This window comes from Jaculus jaculus, chromosome 16 (genome assembly GCF_020740685.1).
Source record: "Jaculus jaculus isolate mJacJac1 chromosome 16, mJacJac1.mat.Y.cur, whole genome shotgun sequence".
Taxonomy (NCBI): domain Eukaryota; kingdom Metazoa; phylum Chordata; class Mammalia; order Rodentia; family Dipodidae; genus Jaculus; species Jaculus jaculus.
In genome coordinates, this window is record NC_059117.1 from 44,412,741 (window position 1) to 44,433,051 (window position 20,311).

Genomic DNA, 20,311 nt, shown 5'->3' on the forward strand with positions numbered 1-20,311 from the left:
TAGTTCTCAAAAGAAGAAATACAGATGGCATATAAGCATCTAAAAAATGTTCTACATCCTTCGTCATCAGGTAAATGCAGATTAAAACTACATTGAGATTCCATCCCACTCCTGTGAGATTGGCTACCATCACGAAAACAAATGATCATAAACGCTGGTGGGAATGTGGAAAAAGCGGAATCCTTCTATACTGTTGGTGGGAATGCAATCTGGTCCAGCCAGTGTGGAAATCAGTGTGGAGGTTCCTAAAACAGCTAAAAATTGATCTACCATATGACCCAGCTATAGCACTCCTAGGCATATATCCTAAGGACTCATCCCATTTCCTTAGATGTACATGCTCAAGCATGTTTATTGTCACTCAATTCATAATAGCTGGAAAATGGAACCAGCCTAGATGTCCCTCAACTGATGAGTGGGTAATGAAGATGTGGCACATTTATACAATGGAGTTCTACTCAGCAGTAAAGAAAAATGATGTTATGAAATTTGCAGGAAAATGGATGGATATGGAAAGGATTATACTAAGTGAGGTAACCCAAGCCCAGAAAGCCAAGTGCCACATGTTCTCATATGTGGATCTTAGCTACAGATGATTGGGCTTCTGTGTGAGAAGGAAAGTCTCAGCAGCAGAGGCCAGTAAGATAAAAAGGAGATATAAAGGGAAGAGAGAAGAAGGGAGGAGGGTACTTAATAGGTTAGTATTGTATATATGTAAGTAGAAGAATAGATTAATGGGGGTGAAAAGTCCCAAGGTGATGTCAGGGGAAGGTGGAGGGAGGGCTAACCAAATCTAAGAGGGTGCAAATAAATCATATGGAATCCTCCAGTTTCAGACAATGAAACACTCAGGAGACATAGATCATTGTTAGAAAATTTTCAGTGCCAGGGATGGGATACCTCCAGTGAGTTGTTGGCCAGGGAGGTCCCTGATGTCCCCAAAACATTATAGGCCATTGCCAAGGCCTTGGTTTCCCACCAGGAATAGATGGTAAGACCCTATTGCTTAAGACTCCATATACTTGGGCTAAAGGCCACTGAGAAATCCTGCTGGAACTGAGCTGATAACCTCTTCCATGTAGACCAGCTGACTGAAATTTGGAAGAAGCCATTATACATGTAGTTCAATGGGAGAAAGAGATACCACCAGTGAAGATACTCAACAGTGGATACTGCAAGCCTTATAATTGGCCAGCCAGGCTCAATGAGCCAACGGATACAATAGTGGCACGTCTGTCATGGTGGAAACCAACTGCCCTCCAATTGGACTGGAGGCCCGCTCCATGCGGAGGAATACATCCCTCATACTGAAAACTTAAAACAGGTGTAGTTATGAGCCTTAGGGGTGTAACATCTGCTGATGTCTGGAAAATGTATATACTATGCTTATCAAACTGCCCAGTAAGCACTTCTCCTAATATCTATACCCTTATCTTAATGCTACTCTCACTTTGGGTAGAGAATCTTCTCTTTTCAGATGGCAGTAACTTTGGGATGGCTCAGAATGTGTCATAGTGCTGGAAAGAAGTGACTGGAGTACTGAGTAACATCATGATCACACCTTCCAAGGCTCAGGGCCTAATGCGGAAGAGGTGGTGGAAAGAATGTAAGAGCCAAAGGAAGGGTAGGACTCCTTACAACCTGCTCCCTCCAGACATAAAATGGCTTGGATATCCATGACCTCATAGTGCCTGACACTACCTACACAAGACTATCATAAGAGGAGGAAAAGATCATGACATCAAAACAAAAGAGAGACTGATTGAGATGGGGAGGGGATATGATGGAGAATGGAATTTCAAAGGGGAAAGTTGTGGGGGGGGAGGGAGGGTATTACCATGTGATATTTTTTATAATCATGGAAAATGTTAATAAAAATTGATAAAACTAAACAAAACAAAAACAAAAAAATTACATTTGGGAGTGTAAAAAAAAAAAACCTTGCATAGTCAAAACAATATTGAGCAACAAAAATAAGGCTGATGGTATCAACATACCTGATTTTAAGATATGTTATATAACCATACTAACAAAGACAGCATAGTACTGTTTCAGGATTTGGGGGTTCCTGATGGTTCTCCCAGAATTTATGAACCCCAAGTTCTGGGTTCTTTGATACCTTTAATAAAGAATTAATAAAATGGACTTAAGAAGGATACATTATTAGTTACTAGGTTTATTGAAGGGAAAACCACAAATTGTGGGGTTTATTTAAGGGACATTGGGATCTAGGAAGGAAAGCTAGGGAGGAAAGAACAGAGTCATAAACATGGGGATGGTAGGAAACATGAAAATGCTGCACAGCTTATAAGGTTCATTTAAGAGAAATTGAGGTGTTGTGAAAACAAACAAAGAAAAAGAACAACAAAAACCTAGAATAGAGCTACAAGCATGTGTACTTAAGAGAAACTCAGGCTTTTAAAGAGATATTAGAACATAACTGTTGAAATGTGGAATGTAGAATCGAGGAGCTTGTGTAAGGAAACTTTGGAAGAACCCACACAAGGTAGTTCATAGGAAAATCATGCATGTAATCAAAGACAGAAGTTTCCCCAAACTATAAATCAGAGATAAGCAAAAAAGCCATCCAAACCAAGAAACAGTTCTATGCTCTTCCCCACCACCCAACCAGGCTGGGTGAGGGGAAAGTTCTGGGTGAGGGAGAAAGCCAGACTCACTTGTATTCTTGTGGCCACCATACTTGCCACCACATAAATGGAACCTGTGTCTGATTTTCTACAGTGCCACCTGCTGACTAGTCTAGCATTCTGCCTAGACAGAACTTCCTGGATGGGCTGGCCACCCTCTAAATCTACCAACCAATTATTTCTTCCCCTTGCCTATAAAGGCTCCTGTCTTCCTGTTGCTGACTCCACCTGCTCAGCTCAGCTTGTTATTTTCTTTCTCTGCTTGGTGTACTCCTGTCAGAATGGGTTATCATCAAGAATAAATGAATAAAGCAAAGGTGTGGAAAAAGTTAAGCCATTCTACACTGTTGGTGGGATTGTAAACTGATACAGCCATTGTAGAAATTGGTGTGGAGGTTCCTGAGCTAAATCAAAATGGATTTACCATATGACCCAGCCATACCTCTCTTTGGCATATATAAGAACTCTACTCAGTATATTACAGATACTTGCTCATCCATGTTTATTGCTGCTCTATTCACAATAGCTAGGAAATGGAATCAGCCTAGATGCTCTTCAACTGATGCACTAATAATGAGGATGTGGTAAAATTTATACAGTGGAGTTATATTCAGCCCTAAAGAAAAGTGAAATTATGAAATTTGCAGGGAAATGGACAAATCTGGAAAGGATTATACTAAGTGAGGTAACCCAGGACTAGAAAGACAAATGCCATATGTTCTCCCTTATATGTGGATACTAGCTACAAATGTTTAAAATTGTATGTGAATCAGAGTAAAAGTCAGTAGTAGATGCCAGGAAGCTAGGAAAGGGCTATAAGGAAGGTAGGAGAAAGAGGACTTAAGGAGAGCATTTTGTAGATATGTAAGTAGAGGGTCAGTTTACAAGCAGTGGCATAGTCTAAGTGGGATTGGAGGAAGTGGTAGAGTAAAGGAAGCTGTAGGAGATTTAATGAAAATTCAGAATGCGCCAGGCATGGTGGTGCATGCCTTAAATCCCAGCACTTGGGAGGCTGAGGTAGGAGGATCGCTGTGAGGTCAACCTGAGACTACATAGTGAGTTGCACGTCAGCCTGGGCTAGAGTGAGACCCTACTTCAAACAAAACAAAACAATGGGATGTTATCAATAAATCATATGGAAACCTACTTCTTTGCTAGCCAAATACACACACACACACACACACACACACACACACACACACACACACATATATATATATGTATAATCTTTTTAATCTTTTTTAGTAACATATATATATATATATATATTACTAAAAAAAGAATAGAAACAGAAGTAACCTATGGACACCCAGAAACCATAGACTGTTACTAGAAAAAATTCAGTTCCAGGGGTGGGATATATTTCAGTGACTTGGTCCCTGATGCCCCCAAAACATGGCAGATCCTTGCCAAGGCTCTTGGTTGCCCACCAGAACTAGATGGCAAGACCCTATGGTTAAAGATTCCACATGCTTTGGCTGAAAGTCACTGAGAAACAAAGCTGGAGCTGAGCTGAGATGGAAACCTTCTCCCTGTCAAAAGTCAGTTAGAAGCTGGAAAGAGCAGGACTTAGGGAGAGAAGTCCCATTACATGGGAGGGAATACATGTCTGGTACTGAACACCTAAACAAAAGTCTATGTCTGCAAGGGCCATGAGCATTAGGGGAGTAACAACTGCAGCTATGTAGCTAAATGCATATGCTATGCCCATCAAACTGCCCTCTAAGCATTTTATATAAATCTATCTATCTATCTATCTATCTATCTATCTATCTATCTATCTATCTATATATATATATATATATATACATATGGATATAAACATTACAATGCTTAGAGGGCAGCATATATATTAGAGAGATGGACAGAGAGAAAGAATGGGAAGGAAGGAGAAAGAATGGGCATGCCAGGGCCTCTAGCTACTACTGCAAAGGAACTCCAGATGCAAGTGTCACCATGTGCATCTAGCTTACATGAGTTCTGGAGAATCAAACTTGACTCATGAGGCTTCACAGGCAAACACCTTAACTGCTAAGCCACCTCTCCAGCTCCTATACACACATAAATGCTACCCTCACTTTTTGTTAGAAAAGCTTCTCTTTTCAGATTGTAGTGACTATTTGGTGACTCAAAAGTCACCACAGCGCTGAGAAGAAGTTACAGTAGGGTGTTCAGCATTTATACATCTCTGTCACACCCTCCAAGGCTCAGGGTCCATTGAAGAAAAGGTGGCAGAAAGAATGTAAGAGCCAAAATACGAGTAGAACTGCTTATAATGCAATCTTCCAGACACAAAGTGGCTTTGACATTCATGACCTCACAGTGCCTGACACTACCTACACAAGACCCTTATAACAGGAGGAAAAGATGATGACATCAGTGTAGATAAGAGAATAATTGGAAGGAAGAAGGGATTCAATGGAGGGTGGATTTGAGGGGGGATGACAGGGATGGGTGGTGGGAATTTTTATGCCTTATTGTCTATACTAGAGATGGCTTAGCAGTTAGGGTGCTTGCCTGCAAATCCAAAGACTCAGGTTTGATTCCCCAGGACCCACATAAGCCAAAAAGTGGTGCATGCATCTGGAGTTTGTTTGCAGTAGCTGGAGGCCCTGGAATTCCATGCTCTCTTTCTGCCTCTCTCTCTCTCTCTCTCTCTCAAATATATATAAATAAACTTTTTCAGAGTTTAAAAAAATAAAAGAGGGCTGGAGGGATGGCTTAGCAGTTAAGACACTTGCCTACAAAGCCAAAGGACCCAGGTTCAATTCCCTAGGACCCATGTAAGCCAGATGCACAAAGTGGTTCATGAGTCTGGAATCCATTTGCAATAGCTGGAGTACCTCGTGCTAATTCTCTCTCTCTCTCTCTCTCTCTCTCTCTCTCTCTCTCTGTCTCTCAAATAAAAAATAATAATCAAATATTTTTAAATAGAAATAAAATAAAACTAAGAAACACATACAAACTTTAGAACATATCAAAGATAAGATATTTTGTAGAAAAGTATTTTGTTTATTTGTTTTCACCTCAACAAATTTTAAACAGCCCATTTCTGCTCAGAGAGCCAGATCAAGGTTTATCAGTCTTTGCCTTGGGGGCTCTAACAATTAGATTGCTGGGCTGCCTCCCTGTCCATCCTCCTTCCATTTTCATATTTTGAGAGAAATGTACAAAAGTCTCTTGCAGCTCACATAGCATGATCCTTCTGAGCCCTCGCTCAGAAGTTCATCATAGCCAATTGCTTTCTTATGATTGTAGCCTGAAAAAGAGCAAACATCTCACACATGCACTTAGTGAATTCTGAATGTGTACTAAATGCATTTTTTTAATGCATGGGGTTTCCCCATGTGAAAGAAAAAAGAATTTGTATTCAAACTTCTCTGTGGCATTCTAAAATGTGTTTTGGAGGGGGATACAATTCAAATACTAAAATAATCCATTTCATGCATATTAATTGATTTTTGCATGGAAACAATTCTCATTTGCATGAGAGCTTTGGAAAGTTTAGAGTCTAGGGAAGATGTTATAAATAGTAGTGAGGGGATAAAAAATGAAGGTAAACATTTCACTTTGTTGGCCAGAACTTAGGGAGACAAGCACAGGCTCCAGTTCATTTTATTCATTACTAGTGGCCAGAAACCACTGGCCCTCTTGCCCACTGCTGTCCACTCTTTCTCTATCATTCTCTGACAGTTTTATGTTCACTGTTTCTCAAGTTTTGAGTCTGAGACTCTTCAATTCTCTTTAGATGAGTTCAGTCTGTCCTTTAGTAATAAAATGTCATTATGCTATTGTCCCCCCAGTTCATTCACATATAATGGACATTCTGATATCCATATGAAATGTTACCTTCAAATGATTTAAACAAAAAGACACATATAAGCACAAGTAAGTGAGTTCTTGTGTTGGGACACCCAGAGGTTAATGCCCCATTTGTCTTCACCTCTTTTCTTTCCCTATCCACAACTTATGCTAGCTGCATGTCCCAGTTGGTCATGACATAGCTGCCAAAGCTTCAGACCTCAGCTTGCTTTCCTCTGTCCAGAGGCAGGTAAAAGGATGACGCCTGTGTCTATTCTTTAATAAAAAAAGATAGCTCCCCCAGAAAAGGTTTCTGTGACTCTCCATGATTTAAACTGGGGCACACACATTCTTGAATCTATCCTTTTAGTACAATTGCTATGTAAATATTGCTTTTAAATTTCTCTTCCTTATTCACTCATATGGTAAGAATATTATACAGTGACATTGAAGAGTTTAAAACAATGATTCTCAGCTTGATCAGAGTTTACACACTCCAAATTTTTTAGCCTTTATTATCATTATAAAATGTCTATTTGAAATAAAATTTTATTGCATACTTAACTTCAAAAATAATACATCTCAATTTTAATACAAAATAGAAATTAAATTTCTAATAAAATAATACACAGTTCAATGTGAAAAAGGATGGGGGACTTCATTACTCAAATTTTGGTCCATGACACAGCAGCATACCCAGCAGCTGGGAGCTTGTTAGAAAAATGGAACCATAGGCTCCATCCCAGACTCATTGAATAAGAATTTACAACAATATCCCCATGTGGCTTATGTGCACATTAAAGTTTGAGACACACTGCATGAGGCAACATGATGTAATCAGATGTTTCTCCCTTCTGAACATGGTAAATATGATAGCTACTAACATGAATGATATAAATGTGTTTTGTTGGCAACTCAAGCACCTACTAATGCTATGATTTTTGGAAATGATAAATAGCTCTTGTGAGTTGAACAAAAGGAAGTATAGCATATTCTCAATTTGCATCATATTTACATTCCTGGATATAACATGACTATTTATACATCAAATGGAATTAGGTCTTTAGGCTTTGTAAAATGGTGAACAGATTTTTACTGGATTTGGACTTGTTTTTCATATTAGGCAGTATATCTAAAAGCAGTACCAGTTATAGAATGATGCTTCATGCTTTGTTTTACAAAAGTAAACTTTTTTTATGAGGAGACTGAGAGAGCAAGAGTGAGAGTAAGAGAGAGAGAGAGAGAGAAAACTGGCATGCCAGGGCCTTAGCCACTGCAAACGAAATACAGACATGTGTGCCACCTTGTGTTCATGTTCCACCTGTGCACATGCGTCACCTTGTGCACCTGGCTTACATGAGTTCTGGGGAGTCAAGCATGGTCTTCAGGCATCACAGGCAAATGCCTTAACCACTAAGCCATCTTTCTAGCCCCCTACTTTTCGTTAGTTTTTAAGTCTCTTGTCTGGGACTAACTTTAATTTGGGATAGAGAATACAGATTTTTTTCAGCAAATACAGAAAAACTCAGTTGATGTTCAAGTCAATCTTAAAAGGGACTGTTGGACATTTCCAGAGATTTCTTACAGAGGCCAAGTCCAGACTATGACCATAATGGACAGATGTTCCTAGAAATGAATTGAGTATACTCAGATGTCATCTGTTATGTTACTTGTTAGTATGAATGTGTATAGATGTGTCTACTACAGTGATAAATTCCAGACTATGGAGAAATGTCATTTTTGGGCACTGCACAATTCCTATTCCCTAGCCCTAATACTTCTGAAATTTAGAAGACATCATAATCACCCAGAAGCCACAGGTTGCTGTCTACCCCAAGAAGCTGATTCACTAAGTTCAGTGTGGGCCTGAAAATTTGTATTTATATGTCCCTATCTGATCCTGCTGAAATTACCCAATGACAAACTCACAGTTATAGTTTAAGAATCACTGCTTTAACAAATATTTGTCAATGAATGAGTTGTGCCCAATCAATTAATCAATTAAATAGTTACTGAGCAGGAACCAGTGCCAGGTTCAGTACACAAGGCAGATACTATTCCTGCCCACAAGAAGAAACATTCAAGGATTAGAGGTGTGGAAGAATAAACAACTATCTCTAAGTGTTCTTGGGAAAAAAGTAAGTAGATTGATTCAATATGACTGAAATTATGTATGTTGCTTAATAACTATATATTCTAAGAAATGCATCATTAAGTGATATGGTCACTGTTGTAGTCAGTTCTGCATTGCTGGGATGAACATTCAAACTAGACACAGCTTAGGGGAGGAAGGGACTTATTTAAAGCTTACAGATTCAGGGGAAGTTTTATTGATGGCTTTTAAAGCTGGCTCCGATTCATAAATCCAAACAGAACGGTCCAACCAAACAACCAGCACCACAAACAATCACAAAATTGGTAGCAAGCAGTAGAGAATTGTAACATTCAGCAGGGCCCCAGACAGAGCTCAAAATCTCTCTGCATACCTTTAGCTGAAATTCAGATCCATTTCCAGTGACACTTCCTTCAGCTAGGCAGCTAGGAACACACTGTAATAAAACACCTGAGTCTACTGGGGAACATACATTCAAACTACCACATGAAGAAACATTCACAAATTTGGAGTGGGGGAGAATAAACAACTATCTGTATATTCAAGTGTTCTTGGAAAAAATAATTTGACTGATTTAATATGAGTGGAATTACATATGTTGCTTAGTAACTGTATATATTCTAAGAAATGTATCATTAGGTGACATGGTTAGTAACACCATAGTATATTTCCACATGCGAAGATGATCACTGCCTCATTAACTGATACAATTTTGTGAGACTACTGCTGTCTTTGTCCAATAAAGTGGCCCATCTCTGCTGCAATGTTAGGCAGGTATGTCTATATTGAGGAAGACTATTATAGTGCTGCATGGGGGTTCATAGAATGAGAGAGATATAGTGAGATATCCATAGACTAAAAAGAAGAGCTATTTCCTGCCACCCCCAGAATAAGAAAATCAGAAGAAGAGAGAGCTCTTTCTCTGGTGGCTGGGACTTCAGGACCTCAGGGAAAGCGCCCAAGAAACTGCAATGCAACCGTCCCTTCAGTAGAAGATATTTCCAGGATATATTTGTCATTGTTTATTATCTCTTCATTGATTCTTCTTTTATTTATTTATTTATTTTTGAAAGAGAGAGAGAGGCAGATAGAGAGAAAGTGGGAATGGGCGCGCCAGGGCCTTTAGCCACTGCAAACGAACTCCAGACACGTGCACCCCCTTGTGCATCTGGCTTACATGGGGTCTGGAGAATCAAACCGGGGTCCTTAAGCTTCACAGGCAAACACCTTAACCACTAAGGCAATTCGCCAGCCCTTCATTGGTTCTTCTTGAGGATGGTATATAATATACAGAAAATCAGTTAAACCCAAGCTTCAGATAAGTAAGTAATAACTCTGTTTTTAAATTAAAATACTGAGCTTATCTCATATGTATATTTTTGTTTCCCCATAATTTCCATTACTGACCTCTACCACTATGCCCTATTATACCTTTCCGTATGTACTTAAAACCAAGCAAAGGGTAGTTTCTTTGAAAGTTAAAAAGACATTTTAGACAACACATTCTTGGTAGTGGAACTTGGACAAGACTTATCAAACATGGTAGAGAAAGTTCTCACTTTGCATTATAAAAAAAGACAGCCAGATATCAACTGCTACAGAAATGACAGAAAATTTCAACAAACTGTTTGGTTAAAGAAAGTGTTTTCTTAAAGATGTTTCCCAATGCCAGAGACCAAGAATTGTACCTGGACCAGTCATCTGGAAACTATTCGTCACATAATTGATAAATTTGTCTTCCACTTTGGAAAAGAGAACTACTCGTTTCTGTACGTGCTTAAGTTTTTACTTTACTGTTTTCAACAGAACTAGGTCATTTTGTGTTTTAGAAGTTTTTTTAAATTTTTTTTGTTTATTTTATTTATTTATTTACTTGAGAGCAACAGACACAGAGAGAGAAAGAGGCAGATAGAGAGAGAATGGGTGCGCCAGGGCCTCCAGCCACTGCAAACAAACTCCAGACGCGTGAGCCCCCTTGTGCATCTGGCTAATGTGGGTCCTGGGGAATTGAGCCTTGAACCGGGGTCCTTAGGCTTCACAGGCAAGCGCTTAACCACTAAGCCATCTCTCCAGCCCTGTTTTTGTTTTTTTGAAGGCTTCTTGACCTTTTGAATTTGGTGTTGAGGGTTTTGAGCCTTTTTATTCTTGTTTGATCTTTGTGCATTTTTGACTATAATGTCTCATCTACATGTCTTTGCTCAAGCTTTTTTTGCAGTTTTATCAACATCAAAATCATCATCGTCATCTTCATTCTCATCCTCGTCCTTTTTTAGTATAAGCACAATATTTGGAATACTCATCCTAAGAAGTCCTTATTTATCTGAAATTTCAAACTGTATTTCTGTACTTTTGTTGTTATTACCATTAGATCTATCAATCATGTCTCTAAGACAAATTTAATTAGATTCCAGGATGTGGATATGTGGATGTGAGAGACCAAGGAGAAGTAACGTGCTGCATCTGGCTTCTGAGACCTCGCTTAGTGGCTGGACAGTGGTGCTGCCATTTAAAATCAGACAGCCATTGTGACTCAGATGAGGAGCTAGCTGACTAATGTGCTATTTTTGCTTTTGTATCCATGCTTGCTTAGCTAGACCACCCCCACCCCGATTCCTGAGAAGCCTCCACTTCAAGGACATTCCAGAGATACCTAGCCATGGAGGCTCCAGCCTCTTGCAAAAGATAAACTATGCAAACAGCTCTTGCAATAGGTTCTTCAAACAAGTTACTACTTAAGATAAGTAGGCTGGATCCCATGCGCACCCTCTCTGAAATGCCCACATGCACCCTCTTAGAACCAATCATTTAAAAAAGTCACAATATGATGTAACCTTTCCTTTATAAACCCCTTTCCTCTGAGGGTCGGGGCTCTCTCCCCCACTACCGCTGTGCCAGACTGTGCGGACAGAGCCCAGGCCTAGGCTTGCAATAAAGAGACCTGCTGCTTTTACATTCTAGTGTCTTGGCTTCTGTGGTGGCTCTCTGGGTGACTCCTGGGTGACCAGGGGTCTTGGCACAACATCTGTGGTGAGAATTGCTCTCCATAAGACCTCTCAGGACACAGAGAATGGTAGAGACAGTGGGTCTAAAGTAAGGAAGGATTTCCAGAATTAGAAAATAATCACATATATTGTGATATAGTGAAGAGAGAGTGACAATTTAAGAGAAATTTCAAACCTCAGAAGACTTGATGATGCATATATTAGAGTCTACAATGGCTTATAAGTCCCTCAGACACATCCCACTCCCCCGCTACTAATGTGTCCTCAGATAATCCCTCCCTCCTCCCTCTTCCTGTTCAAAAGATAAAAAATAATCCTGTTTTCCTTTCCTTATTTTCATAAGAAAGAATATTCAAAAATGACCAAGAAGCTCACTCAGGACTATCTATAGAAGGAATACACTAGTTCTAGCAAAACTGTTTCCCAAAATTTAGCTTCCTGTGGGACTTAATGGGAAGAAGGCTGCTAATTGTCCTGGGCCCCTGTGATTGTTTGAATAGATGCCCTCCAATACATTCAGTGTTTTATAAGTTTGTGGTTTGGGTCTGCAACCACTTGGCTTGAGGAATTTTCATTGGCCAAATCTTAGGGGCCTGGCCTAAACTAAGGGGGTATATTTGGAATTCTAATCTAAAGATATGCACAGTGTCTGAGTTCCTCTGGGAGTTCCTGAAGTATGTTGCATGGTGTGGCTTTTGGCTTTTCTTACTTTTTCTCTGCTTGGTCATTAAAGAGGGGGTTCATTTTTTCTCCCATTATGGAACTTCCCTTGGATCTCTAAGCTTTACTAAATCCCTTTCTTCCATAACTGTTCATATTCTGGAAGGTCATCTCAGTGATCTGAGGCTGTCTACCATAGAAATTCATAACAAGAGTGGGGTAAAAATGAGTTTGACTATGTAGATTTTGATCTCTTAGAACTTTTGTTTTGAATGAACAAACATAGACTTGACGCTTGCAACTAAAGATGCCTTCTGGAATGGTAAGCAAAGTACTATGAACTATTATTGTGAGAGTTTGAAAATGTTAAGTGCAGAGAGTATTAAACTTGGAGGTTTGGCTTATGAACTTTCTAAAGGGAAGGAAAGACTTCAGAGGACTTTGTTGGAACTGAGCTACTGGCATAAGGGCTGCCTGCATTCTGCTGCCCAGATCCAGAGAGTCTGATCAACATTAAATATGTAATGGACTGATATGTTTGACTATAGTTATTGGACAGAGAGAGTTAAGATTTTAAGTTGGAAAACTTCACACCCGTTAAAATTACAGGCACTGAGAATGGTTTTAGGTTTCTGAAGATGCTATTGTCACACAAATTAGCAATCTTAAGGAAGATGGCCCAAATATTTTACATTAAAACAATGGAGACACGAGGGACTTCCGGTTAAGATGGCGGCGTAGGTACCACACCAAAGCAGCCTAGGGGGGAAAAAGACCAAAAAAACTCAGCAAAATACACACTTTTACTAAAAAGTGAGGTGTATAGGAAATTGAGGCGGCAGCGGAGAAGTAGAAGAGTTATAGAGCATCCAGAGCCTGCACAGGCGGAAAAGCGGCTCCGGCAGCTCGGCTGCAGCGCAGAAGAAAGCCGCCAGACTCTCGGCTCGAGCCGCAGGAAAAGCCAGGTGCGGGATTTTCCCCTCACACCGCGCTCTCCGCAACTCGGGAAACGTGAGGGGACAGCGGCAGCGAGCAGCGGAGGAGAAGACCGCGAGGTAGAAGAACACGTGGAGCAGTGAGAGATCCAGAGAAGCCGCGGCTCCCTCCCCTCCCCCAATGCCTGAACCCAGCTCCAGCGAACACAGCAGCGGCCCGGGACCCGGCCACGCCAACTTGGGCTGACAGCGGGACCCAAGCAGGAGCAGAGTTCGGCAGCAACTTCAGCGGCTCCAGCACCGGTACCAGCGGCCCCAGCAGCAGTGGACCCAGGAGTGGCAGCGGCGGCAGATCCCGCAGCAGCGGCTTCAGGGGGAGCAGCGGCGGTGGACACGGCAGCGGCAGCTTCAGCAGCGGTGGTGGCACCGGTGGTGGCAGCTACGGCAGCAGCAGAGGCAGCAGCAGCGACTCGGTTTGCCCCGTAGGAAAAGCAAGTGCCCAGCTCCAGAAATCAGAACAGCAGCCCGACGACCCAGGCAGCAACTTGACTGAGACCAAAATCACCCAAGGTAACTGGGATTGCACCAGGGAAGGGTCTCACTTGGTCACAAGCTGACTTGGATCCCTCAACAGACCAGAAATCTAAACCTCTTTGTTGATAGAGGATCTGGTCATTATAATAACTACTCTTGCATACATACTCGGGACTGTTTTTGATTGAATGTGTACAGTGTTTAGTTAAATTTTAGAATCTACCTGTATTTTATTCCACTCAGCCTGCTTGAATACTCCTAAAGCAGGGAAACTCAACCCCTAAGAACATCTTTGTAGATACTCTGAGAGTCTTAAGAGCCACACCTAATACCTTAAGGTCCTACCCTGAAAATATATTACATCAAAGCAATTGATACAGCTAAGAATACACAGCTAGCTAGAAAATACAAGCATTAACTTAATCCAAGATGCAAAAATATATACATTATAACACAAGAAACACTAAAAAGCAAGACGATATAAATCCACCTAAAAGTATTAATGCATCAGAAATGTCCTCCAGTGAGAAAGAGTTAGAGGAAATGCCTGAGCAAGAGTTCAAAAGAATAATTATAAATATGTTCAAAGAGGTCAAAGAACACATGAAAACAATCAAAGAAGAAATCAAAGAGGAAAGCAAAGAGGAAATCAAAGGAATCAAAGAAGAGGCAGGACACCAATTTAATGAAATAAATAAGGCAATACAAGACATAAATAGGGAAATAGAAATAATAAAAAAAAAAACCAGTCAGAATTACTAGCAATGAAGAACACAGTTAATGAAATAAAAAAATCTGTAGAAAATCTCACCAGTAGGATGGATGAGGGAGAGGACAGAATATCTAAGCTAGAAGATCAGGTGGCAGACCTAATGCAGTCCAACAAAGAGAAAGACAAACTTATAGAAAAGTATGAGTGGGAATTTCAAGATATTCGGGACACTATGAAAAGATCCAATATAAGAATTCAGGGGATAGTAGAAGGAGAAGAACTCCACTCCAGAGGCATAGTAGGCATCTTCAACAAAATCATAGAGAAAATTTCCCCCAAATTGGGAAAGAGGAGCCAATACAGATACAGGAAGCCTTTAGAACCCCAGCCAGACAAAACCCAGAAAGAACCTCTCCTCGCCATATTATAATCAAACTTCCAAACACACAAACCAAAGAAAAAATATTGAAAGCAGTTAGAGAGAAAAATCAAGTTACCTACAAAAGCAAGCCCATCAGGATTACAGCAGATTATTCAACACAAACTTTTAAAGCCAGAAGGGCTTGGAGTGATATATTCCAAGTTCTGAAAGATAACAACTGTCAACCAAGGTTACTTTATCCTGCAAAGTTATCCATAAAAATAGATGGAGAAATAAAGACATTCCATGACAAAGCAGGTTAAAGGAGTATTTGAAGACAAAACAAACTCTACAGAAAATACTTGATAGAATCCTCCATGCTGAACAAAAGGAAAAGCACACATATAAGGAACCTAGAAAAAACAAGCTATACTCAAATACCAGTTAACAGAAGAGAGCACAGGTAGAACCAGTAACACACACACACACAAAAAAAAAATGGCAAACATAAATACACACCTTTCAATAATATCTCTTAATATCAACGGTCTCAATGCCCCAACGAAAAGACATAGATTTGCAGACTGGGTTAAAAAGCAGGATCCTACAATTTGTTGTCTCCAAGAAACTCACCTTTATACAACGGATAGACATTATCTTAGGGTGAAAGGTTGGAAGACGGTGTTTCAAGCAAATGGGCCTATAAAACAAGCAGGGGTTGCTATCCTAATATCAGACAGGGTAGACTTTAGTCCGACGTTAGTCAAGAAAGATAAGGAAGGTCACTTTATATTGATTAAGGGCACACTCCAACAGGAGGACATTACAATCCTAAACATATATGCACCTAACATGGGGGCTCCCAAATTCGTCAAACAAACACTATTAGAACTAAGGTCACAGATAACACCAAACACAGTGGTGGTGGGTGACTTTAACACCCCACTCTCATCAATTGACAGGTCATCCAGGGAAAGAATAAACAGAGAGGCATCTGGACTAAATGAGGTCATAGAAGGAATGGACCTAACAGATATATACAGGACATTTCATCCAAAGGCTGCAGAATATACATTCTTTTCAGCAGCACATGGAACATTCTCTAAAATAGACCATATATTAGGACACAAAGCAAATCTTAACAAATTCAGGAAAATTGAAATAATTCCTTGCATTCTATCTGAACACAATGGAATTAAACTACAAATCAGTAGCAAGAAAGGCTATAGAGCATACACAAAATCATGGAAACTAAACAATACACTACTAAATGATGAGTGGGTCAATGAAGAAATCAAAAAGGAAATCAAAAAATTTATAGAGTCAAATGATAATGAGAACACAACATACCAAAATCTCTGGGAGACAATGAAGGCAGTTCTAAGAGGTAAATTTATAGCCTTAAGTGCCTATATTAAGAAATTAGAAAGGTCGCAAGTAAATGACCTAATGCTTCGCCTTAAAGCCTTGGAAAAAGAAGAACAAGGCAAACCAAAAATGAGTAGACGGGAAGAAATAATAAGGATTAGGGCAGAAATTAATGAGATAGAAACAAAAAGAACAATCCAAAGAATTAATGAAACAAAGAGTTGGTTCTTTGAAAGGATAAACAAGATTGATAAACCCTTAGCAAATCTGACAAAAAGAAAGAGAGAAGAGACACAAATTAATAAAATCAGAGATGAACAAGGTAACATCACAACAGATTCCAGAGAAATTCAAAAAATCATAGGGACATACTATAAAAGCATATACTCCACAAAGTATGAAAATCTGAAAGAAATGGATGATTTCCTTGATCTATATGACCTACCTAAATTAAATCAAAATGAGATTAATCACTTAAATAGACCTATAACAAACATGGAGATCCAAACAGTTATCAATAATCTCCCAACTAAAAAAAGCCCAGGCCCGGATGGATTCACTGCTGAATTTTACCAGACTTTTAAGGAAGAGCTAACACCATTGCTTCTTCAGCTTTTCCAGGAAATAGAAAAAGAAGGAATTCTACCAAACTCCTTCTATGAGGCCAGCATCACCCTGATACCAAAACCAGGCAAAGATAGAACAAAAAAAGAAAATTACAGACCAATCTCCCTCATGAACATAGATGCAAAAATTCTCAACAAAATATTGGCAAACAGAATACAAGAGTATATCAAAAAGATCATTCACCCTGACCAAGTAGGCTTTATCCCAGAGATGCAGGGATGGTTCAACATACGCAAATTTATAAATGTAATACATTACATAAACGGGTTGAAGGACAAAAATCACATGATCATCTCATTAGATGCAGAGAAAGCATTTGACAAAATCCAACATCCCTTCATGATAAAAGTCCTACAGAGACTGGGAATAGAAGGAACATATCTCAATATAATAAAGGCTATTTATGACAAGCCTACAGCCAACATATTACTAAATGGGGAAAAACTGGAAGCTTTTCCACTAAAATCAGGAACAAGACAAGGGTGTCCACTGTCCCCACTTCTATTTAATATAGTTTTGGAAGTCTTGGCTATAGCAATAAGGCAAGAGACACACATAAAAGGGATACAAATTGGAAAGGAAGAAATCAAGTTATCATTATTTGCAGATGACATGATTCTATACATAAAGGACCCTAAAGAGTCTACTAGCAAGCTGTTAGAGCTGATCAAAACCTACAGCATTGTAGCAGGATACAAAATAAATACACAGAAATCAGTAGCCTTCATATATGCTAACAACAAACACACAGAGGATGAAATCAAAGAATCACTCCCATTCACAATTGCATCAAAAAAAAATAAAATACCTTGGAATAAACCTAACCAAGGAAGTAAAGAATCTATACAATGAGAACTTTAAAACACTCAAGAGAGAAATTGCAGAAGACACTAGAAAGTGGAGAAACATCCCTTGTTCCTGGATTGGAAGAATCAATATCGTGAAAATGGCAATCTTACCTAAAGCAATCTACACATTTAATGCAATCCCCATCAAAATTCCAAAGGCTTTCTTCATGGAAATAGAAAAAACAATCCAAAACTTCATTTGGAATCACAAAAAACCTCGAATATCTAAAATTATACTGAGCAACAAAAAAGAGGCTGGTGGTATCACCATACCTGATTTTAACCTATACTACAGAGCCATAGTAACAAAAACAGCATGGTACTGGCACAAAAACAGACATGTAGATCAGTGGAACAGAATAGAGGACCCAGATGTAAGCCCAAGTAGCTATAGCCACCTGATATTCGATAAAAATGCCCAAAATACTCATTGGAGAAGAGACAGCCTCTTCAGCAAATGGTGTTTTGAAAACTGGATAAATATCTGCAGAAGGATGAAAATCGATTCTTCTCTCTCGCCATGCACAAGAATTAAGTCCAAATGGATTATAGACCTTAACATCAGACCGGAAACTTTGAAACTGCTAGAGGAAAAAGTAGGGGAAACCCTTCAACATATTGGTCTTGGCAAAGACTTTCTGAATACAACCCCTATTGCTCAGGCAATAAAACCACAGATTAACCACTGGGACCTAATGAAATTACAAAGATTTTGCACCGCAAAGGACACAGTGAAAAAAGCAAAGAGGCAACCTACAGAATGGGAAAAAATCTTCGCCAGCTATATATCGGATTGAGGATTAATATCTAGGATATACAAAGAACTCAAAAAGTTAAATAATAAGGAATCAAACAAGCCAATCAAAAAATGGGCTATGGAGCTAAATAGAGAGTTCTCAAAGGAAGAAATACAAATGGCATATAAGCATCTAAAAATATGTTCTACGTTACTAGTCATCAGGGAAATGCAGATTAAAACTACATTGAGATTCCATCTCACTCCTGTCAGATTGGCCACCATCATGAAAACAAATGATCATAAATGTTGGCGGGGATGTGGAAAAAAAGGAACCCTTCTGCACTGCTGGTGGGAATGCAATCTGGTCCAGCCATTGTGGAAAACAGTGTGGAGGTTCCTAAAGCAGCTAGAGATTGATCTACCATATGACCCAGCTATAGCGCTCCTAGGCATATATCCAAAGGACTCATCTCATTTCCTTAGAAGTACATGCTCAATCATGTTTATTGCTGCTCAATTTATAATAGCGGGGAAATGGAACCAGCCTAGATGTCCCTCAACAGATGAGTGGATAATGAAGATGTGGTACATTTATACAATGGAGTTCTACTCAGCGGTAAAGAAAAATGAAGTTATGAAATTTGCAGAAAAATGGATGGACCTGGAAAGTATTATACTAAGTCAGGTAACCCAGTCCCAGAAAGCCAAGCGCCACATGTTCTCTCTCATATGTGGATCCTAGCTACAGATGACTGGGCTTCTGCGTGAGAATGAAAATACTTAGTAGCAGAGGCCAGTAAGTTGAAAAGGAGACATAAAGGGTGGAGAAAGGAAGGGAGGAGGCTACTTAATAGGTTGATATTGTATATATGTAATTACAATGATTGTAATGGGGAGGTAATATGATGGAGAATGGAATTTCAAATGGGAAAGTGTGGGGGTGGGGAGGGAGGGAATTACCATGGGATATATTTTATAATCATGGAAAATGTTAATAAAAATTAAAAAAAAAAAGAAAAGAAAAAAGCGGAAAAAAAAAAAAACTACACGAAAAAAAAAAAAAAAAAAAAACAATGGAGAGGATGCCTGAGGAAAGACTATGACGGAAATACAAACTCTTTCAGAAAAGAGTTGACTGGAGAAGAAATCTGCTCTTCAAGGTCATGATTTATTTTGTCCCTGCATTAAGAATATGGCTATATCTTGCACACCTGGTATTGGTTTTGGAAGCCTGAAAAATACATAGAGTGGTCATGAATTGCACATGGTGCCAGGAGCTGCTGCTAAGATGTGGCACAAGACAGGATGTGATGGCAGGCTGACAAAGCCATTGGAAGATGGCCCATGGTTTACATGGAGACCTGAAGATGTTTGGGATATACCAGGATTGTGCAATGGCTACCATGGAGTGCATAGGTGTGGGAGTTTTACCTGGCTACTCAGCAAAGTTGGATGGTGAGAACTGACAAATTCAGAGACTGCTAGTCACAGTTATATCAGAGTTGAACTGCAGAAATTTGATGTTTGCTTGATGGTTGTTGAGTTTGCATTACTCTTGTCTCTCCCTGTTATGCCTACAGCAGTTGAAAATGTTTGCTCTGTGCTATATTATGTTGCAAGCATATAACTTGCTTGATTTTACAGGACTCACAGCTAAGAGACAATCTTAAATCTCAGATGAGACTTGGGACTTTGGAACTATATTAAATTGGTAAAGACTGTGCAGACCTTTGAAAATGGACTGAGTACAATTTACAATGTGGGATGGTTTTAAGTATACTGGAAACTTTAGTGGGGTCTGGTGTTGCCGAAGTAAGACCACTGACTCACAAAGAGCTGGGTGTGAACAGATGCATGCTGGAGCTGCACATCAGAGGGCAGGATCTCTGAGAGCAGCCCTGAACTGCTCAGAGTATCAGCTTTATTGGAAGAAAAAAAAAAAAAAACTACAAATTTTTTGTTG